The 8,527-nt window shown below is 42.0% G+C and overlaps 1 pseudogene; it reads right to left on the bottom strand.

Annotated features, from left to right (window-relative positions):
* Positions 1-4,067: 4,067 nt before the first annotated feature.
* Positions 4,068-6,852, bottom strand: LOC101833866 (annotated as a pseudogene).
* Between the last annotated feature and the right edge of the window lie 1,675 nt (positions 6,853-8,527).

The following is an 8,527-nucleotide window of genomic DNA, read 5'->3' as shown; positions in this document are numbered from 1 at the left end:
AGTTTTGCTGGGTATAGTAGTCTGGGCTGGCAGTGGTGGTCTCTAAGTGTTTGTAGAATATCTATCCAGGACCTTCTGGCTTTCAGAGTTTCCATGGAGAAGTCAGGTGTGATTCTGGTAGGTTTGCCTTTATATGTTGCTTGGCATTTTTCTTTGCTGATCTTAGTAAACTTTCTTTATTTTCTATATTTGGGGTTTTGATTATTATGTGCCAAGGAGACTTATTTTTGTGGTCCACTCTATTTAGTGTTCTGTAGGCTTCTTGTGCTTTCATTGGCATGTCTTTCTTTAGGTTGGGAAAGTTTTCTTGTATGATTTTGTTGAATATATTTTCTGCACCTTCGAGTTGGGTTTCTTCACCTTCTATCCCTATTATTCTTAGATTTGGCCTTTTAACAGTGTCCTATATTTCCTGGATATTTTGTGTTAGGGATTTGTTGGACTTAAGATTTTCTTTGGTCAATGAATCTATTTCTCCTAGTGTATCTTCAACACCTGAGAGTTTCTATTCCAACTCTTATATTCTTTTGTTTATGCTTGCATCTGTAGTTCCTGATCATTTACCCACCTTTTCTAATTCCAGCATTCCTTCAGACTGTATTTTTTTAATTGTCTCTATTTCAGCTTTCAAACCTTGCACTGTTTGAATGGTTTCTTGCAATTTGGGGGTTGTCTTTTCTTTCATTTCTTTAAATGATTTTCTCATTTCCTCTTTCATAGGGTCTCTATCATCTTCATGAAGTTGTTCTTAAGGTCGTTCTCTTCTGCTTCATCTGTGTTGGGATGTTCAGGTCTTGCGGATGTAGAGTCCCTATACTCTGGTGGCATCATATTGTTTTTTCTGTTGTTGAATGTGTTCTTATATTGTCATCTTCGCATTCCTTCTTCCAGTGGTTACAAGTGTGATCTCTCCTTCTCCTGGTAGGTATGGGTCCAACGTTCCCTTCCAGTGGGTGCATGTGGGTCCAATAATCTGATGGGTCTCGTGGTGAGTGCAGGCAGGTCTGAGGCACTCCCTCTCCCAATGGGTGGAAGTAGGAGCTGGATTAGGACAGTGCTGTCAGCAGACTCGAGGTTGCTTGGTGAGCTGGGTGGTGGGGGTGATTCGGCCTCACGGCAGTCCCCAGGTCAATAGATCCCAGAATGGTCAAGCAGAAATCAGGGCCGAGGTGGGGCAGGAGCTCACCTCTGTCCTGAGTGAGGGGATGGAGTCGACCACTCATATATAATGAGTAATTCTAGAGCAGCAAAATGAAAAAAGAAAATAAGAGGGAATACAAATGGGAAATGAAGAATTCAACCTTCTCTTTGTAGATGATACAATTCTCTACATAAAAAACCCCAAAGATTCTACCAGAAAACTCTTGGAAGTTGTGAACACTTTCAGCAAAACATGTAAGAGTACAGTATTACTGACAAAAGTCTGAGCCTTCCCATTTTCTTTTTATTTTTCTTTCTTTTGAAAGTTTCTGAGATTATAACTTAATTGCAAAATTTCTTCTTTCCATTTCCTCCCTCCAAATCCTACCATATATCCCCACTCATTTTCAAATTCAGGGACTCTTCTTTTTTTCTAATTGTTATTGAATACATATATGTATATATATGCATTTAATAACAATTATATAGCAGTATATATTTATATAGCGTAGCTATAAATATATATAGGAATATACATTCCTAATATAATCTGTTCATTCTATACTGCCACCTATGTATGTTGTCAGGACTGACTATTTGTTACTGGACAACCACATCTTGCATTCCCATCTTTCATCAATTGCCTATAGTTCTTTGTATAGAGCTGAGGCCTCATAGGCTTTTTTTCTGTCCAAGTTTGCATGTCTATTGGTGTCATTCTTGTTTGGCTTACATCTGTGTAGCTGTGTTGGTGACACCCTATGAGTGTAGCTTCTGATACTACTTGAAAACATAATTTCACAGCAAACTTCCTGATCCTTTGGTTCTTACAAATTTTCATCCTCCTCTACTACAATGGTTCCTGAACCTTAGATGCAGGCATGTATTTTAGATGCATCCCTTGGAACTGGGTCCTTCCTATTTTTCTTTCTTTATTAAAAATTTATTTAATTTAGAAACAATCTTATTTTGCATATCAATCCCAGTTCCCTCTCCCTCCAATCCTCCCATGCCCCACTGACCCCCATCCCATCCCCAGGCCTTCCATGAGGGATCATCAAAGTCTGTCACATCATTTGGAAGAGTACCTAGGCCCTCCTCTGTGTATCTGGGCTGAAAGAGTATCTCTCCATGAGTAATGGGCTCCCAAAGTCCATTTTTGCACTAGGGATAAATACTCCACTGTCAGAGGTCCCATAGACTGTCCAGGCCTCCTATCTGGCACCCACATTCAGAGGGCTTGGTTCAGTCCAATACTGGTTCCCCAGCTTTACGATAATGAACATTCTCCACAGAAATAAGGGAAGCAATCTCATTGCAAAATTCCTCATAGGCTTCTTCATTGAGGAGTGGTAACTACAGCTATCTGTGTGCATAAGGATAATCATTAGAATGTACTAATAATGCTGGTCTAACAAAGAAACAGTAGTAGAATCTTTTCTAAGGTCCATGACCTCACCATCCCCAGAACCCTGGCTAGGTTTCGAGTACTGGTCATGATTTCCCTCCTGTTGACTGTGTCTTAAGTCCAATTAGATAGCTATTGTTTGCAACTGACATGAGAGTGCCACCTACTGTAACTTTATGCATATCTCGCCATGCTAGTAATTGTCATGATTCACAGATGTTACAGCCTGGTATGACTGTTTAATTGCTTCCCTCACTTGGGCACTTGCATTTAACCTAGAACTTTCATGCAGAGATCAACAACAGATCATAGGGGTGACAGCATCAACGGATATATCAACATCACATCTCCTGCATCTGTGGCTCAGAGCACTTACCTGGAGGTTGGTGAATGATTTCAGAACTTTGACCTGGGAAAATCATTGAGTGCTCAGAGCTTAGTCCTAAAAGTGTGTGAAGAAAGAGGAACTTATTCACTGATGGAAGGAGTGTACACTGGTGTGGCCATTACAGAACTCAAAATGAATAAGCTAGAAACAAAACTACCAAAAAGACTCCAGATGCCTCTAAATCAATACCTGCTCATCCAAGATAGTAACTACTCTATTCATAGTATCACAGAAATGGTATCAGGCAAAATGTCCATCAATATATAAATGGATTATGAAAGTGTGGTACACATATACAATAAAATTTTATTCAGCCATAAAGATAAATGGGGTAATACAAGTTGCAGGAAAATTAGTGGACCTGGGAAGTGATATATTGAGAGGGATATTTCAGATCACATGTTCCCTCTCATAAGTGGTGCCTATCTTTTAATTTTTTATTTTTATTTATGTCTATCAGTGTATGAGACAGGGAGAGTAGAAGCCCAGAAATTAAACAGGAGCTCAGGACAGGGGGAAGGGGGGAGGTATTTTTTGAGAAGATAATCATATAATTAAATCTCAATAACTGGCATATATGCTTTATATAAAATCCAAAGGGTCAGTACTGATTTAATTAATGTCTAAGCATTAATGAGAAATCTCAAATCCTTGACTATGCCCTGTGGGATTCCCGTTTGCATTTATAACCAAATGTAGTTCTTCTGATGTCACTGAAGAACTGTATTCTGTTTCTGTGCTATTTTATGCATTTAATCATTTCTTATGAGATTCATTTCTGTTTTGATCTTGGTGCCTTTCTCCCTCAGTTAGCTCCAATAATGTAAATTTAAGCCCTCTAGTAAAGAAAATACATCAAAATTGTAGGCATATTTTCTTATTTCGGTGTTTATTTTGTCTGAATGAAAGCAGCAGATGATACTGCTAGATGTACCATAGAACATTTGCCATTCGAGGACAACACATTTTAAATCCTTCAATGTAAAACCAGCAAATTCGTGCTTCTACCTCATCTTTCCCTCTCAGACCACACACAGCTTAAGCATGCCCTTCCACAGTAAAAAGAAAACTCAGAAAAGACACAAGCACAAGCCTTTCTTTCTTCATGCCATACAGAGACCACAGTTATGATTATATATCCATCATGTAATTGATCATGGCATTTAAAATGTTCATGGCTGTTTTTCAAACAAAACCATGTATCCATGAAAGCCATCCTCTACATGGTATCAGGGTCACAGGGACCCCCTGGTCCTCCAAGCACTTCTTGTAGAGCAAGGTATCATTACAGAGGGAGTCATTCTCACAGCTCACTAGGAATGCCTGGGGAAGCTGTCCAATGATCTTGTCATCTGCTAGAAGAGGTGAAATTTTTGCATCCAAAATGTTCTTGGTTTCCAGATAGGCAGCCTCTTTGAAAGATCCCAAAGTGGGCTGGAAATTTTTGTTCTTGAGCTTTTGAGGAATGTTGTCAGAGCTGAGCCACTTCTTGTATTTCTTCCAGGTGTTCAGGGACACACAAGCTCCTGTCAACATGGCATCTTTCCAAGAGAGGTCAATGTCCAGGTATTTACAAATAAGTGAAATCATTAAGTCTCTGTTAAGAAATGGCACGTTTTGTTTCTGCAGATGTGACGGTAACTGGAAACTGATGACCTGCACAATTGGAGTAATCAGAACTTGAGTCTGGATCTGGGGGAGATTGGCTTGACTGACCAAAGTCTGAGTGACAGTGGCCACAGCCCAACCTCCTATACTCTCTCCATGGAGCAACCCCATATGTTTGCAGGTCCTTCGGGAAGTGAATGGAAGCATTCAGGCGATCCAAATAAACGGCAGGATGATGATGGTCAGGAAGCTTACGGTACCTTAGAAGTATAAACAAGGCACACTTACATACACAGAGGTCATGGGAGATCACTGCAAACAGCATTCTTTACACTCACAGGAGACCAAATGTGATCCTCAGAATGACCCTAATTAAAGATGTCTATATCCATTTCTCTTACATGGGACTTGAAAAAATCTGTATAGAGTCAAGGAGACCAGGAATTTCCATTCCAATCCATATCCTGATTCATGAATGAACACACAGAACCAGGTGAATCCAAAGTTGTTGCTCTGGGAGGCAGAGAAAACAGTAAGTATCTAGAGAAGGCAACTGAGACTTTGCAGGCCCCAACTCTCCTTGAACTCATCTCGCCCTGATGTGCTGAGCATTGGTGAAAATCACTGCCACCCTCTCTCGAGGCATTTTATTGCCTACTTTAGTGGAAAAGCTCCTTTCGTTGAGCTGGTTACAGAAAGGTAGACATACTGGCAGTGGTGACATCAGACCCGTGGTCTCAGAGTGATAGCAGAGGCAGAGGCAGAGACACTCAGACAGGCAAAGCCATGAGGACCATGGATGGCCAGGCCAAAGGGGCAGCCAGAAGTCATTATGACAATAGTGGCAGACTTGCAGAAGCAGCCAGAAGCACTGGCTAGACAGTGAGATGAGAGCATGCCAGCAAGAGATCAATAAGAGCCTTCCAAAGCATCACCCCAGCAGTCTCCATCTTCAATTTGACCTTCAGCTCACCACCCAAAAATAGTATTTAACTTCAATACCACTCCCTTGCTAAGAGTGAAGCCAGGATAAGGTCAGTAGTCATTACCTCTGTCCTCCCTTCAGTGTTTCAAAGGCTTGTGTGGGTTTCTAGAACATAGTCTTTGGGTTCTAACTAACTTCACAAAGAAATAAAACCCTGTATATGAAATTTTGACTAAGGATTACTCATGGGTTTCCACCACCTAGGTTTCTTCATGTGTTTGTCCTTCAGGTTTATTTCATGCACGGTGAAGTAACTCTGCGTAGGGGTAGGGTGCTCTTTAATTTCATACTCTACTACCACTCGTTCATGAACTCTGTAGCAATATGCATCAGATATTTTGCAGGCAGTGTATATGGTGTGAGAGCAAGAAACCTGTGGAGGAAGGCTCCTTTTCTCTGGTCTCCATTCAAAAAAAAACCCACCCAACAAACTATCCCCTCTGTGAGTAAGTCACCAATAGTTGCAGGCCACTCATCCCCACCATCAGCACCACTGAGTCTGTCTTACTAGCCAAGAGGCTGCCCAGGCTATGATAACAGTGATGACAAGAACCAGACACTTCCCACCACAGCTCTGGGACAGCAGCTACCTTGGTGGACTCAGAGAGGACATCTTCTCTCTGAAGTTCAGAGAAGTTCGGTGGCTACAGCAGGTGAAGGGCGGGAAGAGACACAAGCGACAAGACTGGAGAGGACATCAAGGGTGTGAGAGAGACTGCAATGCAGCAATGACAGGCCCTGAGTATATTTTGGGGACCCTTCTTTTGAGAAGATGAGACGTGGAGATAGGATACGTGCTTTGGGTTCAGCAGTGAAGGGGATGAAGGGAATGAATTCTCTCCACCTTGTGTCAGTCAAGCTGAGGAGAGCGCATGAACTTGAGAGTGTCGTGAACAGGCAGAAATGGTCAGTGCTATCAGTGGAGAGCAAAGGAGGAATCATGTCCAGTTCTAGGTCAGCCCTACTCTGACATGCGGCCCCTCTCTAGACTTAGACCAATATAGAAAATATTGTTATATAAGCTACAACCCACTGACTGGGGTGAGCTCCCCAGTCTCTGCCCATCCTCTCTTTAAGAGGCTCCAACTCCTCCCTCCTGACAAGTCCCCATGAGACCATGGGCCAGAGTCCACCTTTGATAAAGACCTTCCTCCTCACCTCGAATGTAAGCTCCTTACCCAGGCTTCCAATCACTGCACCTACTCCGTGATAGAAGATGATGCCTTGCCGGGGTTGGGAAGACACTTTCTTGGGCTTCAGCAGCCTCACAGGGATTGTCCCAAAATGCATGTCAGTCACCAACACCAACGTTGGTGACCCCATGAAGGAGTACCAGATAATTGAGACAATTGTTAATATATTTTTCATACTATTAGATTCTAATATCAGAGATCAAAGGCCATATTCTTCGTATTATATTGGTGGCTGCTTCTTCCTTAGAGGCCATCACTGTACTGCCCACACTGGAAGCCACTGAAGACACTATTGCAAGTGCAAAATGACTTAGGTGTCTCCCTTCCACTGAGCCAGAAGTCTATGGGGAGAATAACCCCGTGCACGCCATTCTACTCCTGTTGTCTACATCTACAATAAATAATAAAGGATTGTTCAAGAATCTTGAACAATGCTAAGGCATGTAGGAAACTTTCAAAGAATGAATTAGTATTCTTTTGTTGTTGAGGTCACAAGGCAAGGCTAAACTTCTCATTTGGGAACCATACAATATTTTCAGGCTATTTCCTCTCCTAAGTAAACATCTTCTCTCTCCTTTCTCTGTTTTGGGCCGTGTGAACATCAACCTCTTGGGTCTGTCTCTTCATGGTCACCATTGTCATAGGGAGTGTGGCTAGGATCTCTGGCCTGGAGAGGTCAGGCAGAGTCTCCCACATAGAACTCACTCTGCAGAGCCAACACCACACTCAACTCCACATCTGCTGTGATCATGTGTAGCAAGGAAGCATCAGCAGGTGTTTAGCTTAGGGACTGCTGTGAAAGAAAAAGGTGATATCAGTGTGATCCACATGTTTCTGTGCTTTGGGAACCCAAGGCCCTAATTCATAGTATGAAAAGCCCAAATTAGCATGTGACCCTTATACTTGGTTATTTCTCTAAAGCAGTCCATGGTTTGTGGTGGGAAAACTTCACAGGAAATGAACATATAGTTTTATACTTTTCAGGCCCTGTAAAGCCTTATCAAAATGTCACATAATGCTCTTACCATCATCACCATTAAGAAACCATTATATCATTGCAGACAAGGATGCTGAGGCACAGAGGACTTAGCCAAGAGGTCTTGACCCAGTACAAACACAGCATTAGGGCCTGGCTGTGCCCTTGTCAACTTTCACCTCTGCAGCTCCTCAGCTGACCTGTGAGGTTATCACTGTGAAATATCTGGTAACTACTGGATTTCCAATCAGAATGTCAACATCAAGGCTCATTCGAATTGCCTACTTCTCACATGGGGCCAAACAATCCTTCACACTTCTGCTGTGTCTATCATCATGAGATGATCTCTGTCCCCATTTTCCAGTCCAGAAGGTCAGCACAGAGAACCACTGTCCATGCACCTATGCTAAATAAAGGGTTGGGTGAATTCATTACATTGTTATCATCAAACAGAGCCTGACCTAGTATAGAAATCTCTGATTCAGGAACTCAAGTATGTGTAAAGAATCAACTGGACATAGGAACATGGAAAAAGTAGTGAGAGGAAGTGTCTGGGTATGGTTTTGGATCTATCAGGCTTTAAGGGGTAGCATCTGTGTCAAAAATTATTTTCACAGTCTTCAGAAAACAGCTTGATACACAAGGCAAGTGATATAATCTATAATTTCATCCCTCGGCAGACGGGATTAAGGGATGGCCAATTTAATTACAAGGGCAGTCTAGTCTACATTGTGAGATCCTTTCTCAACTAGAAAGGAAAGAAAAACAGAAAGTGGAAGAGAAGAGAAAAGAAGGAATGGGGGGAGGGAGCAAGGGAGAGCAGGAAAAA

The sequence above is a fragment of the Mesocricetus auratus genome, unplaced genomic scaffold, assembly GCF_017639785.1.
Source record: "Mesocricetus auratus isolate SY011 unplaced genomic scaffold, BCM_Maur_2.0 Super-Scaffold_100042, whole genome shotgun sequence".
Classification (NCBI taxonomy): domain Eukaryota; kingdom Metazoa; phylum Chordata; class Mammalia; order Rodentia; family Cricetidae; genus Mesocricetus; species Mesocricetus auratus.
This window is presented reverse-complemented; position numbering and strand designations above follow the sequence as displayed.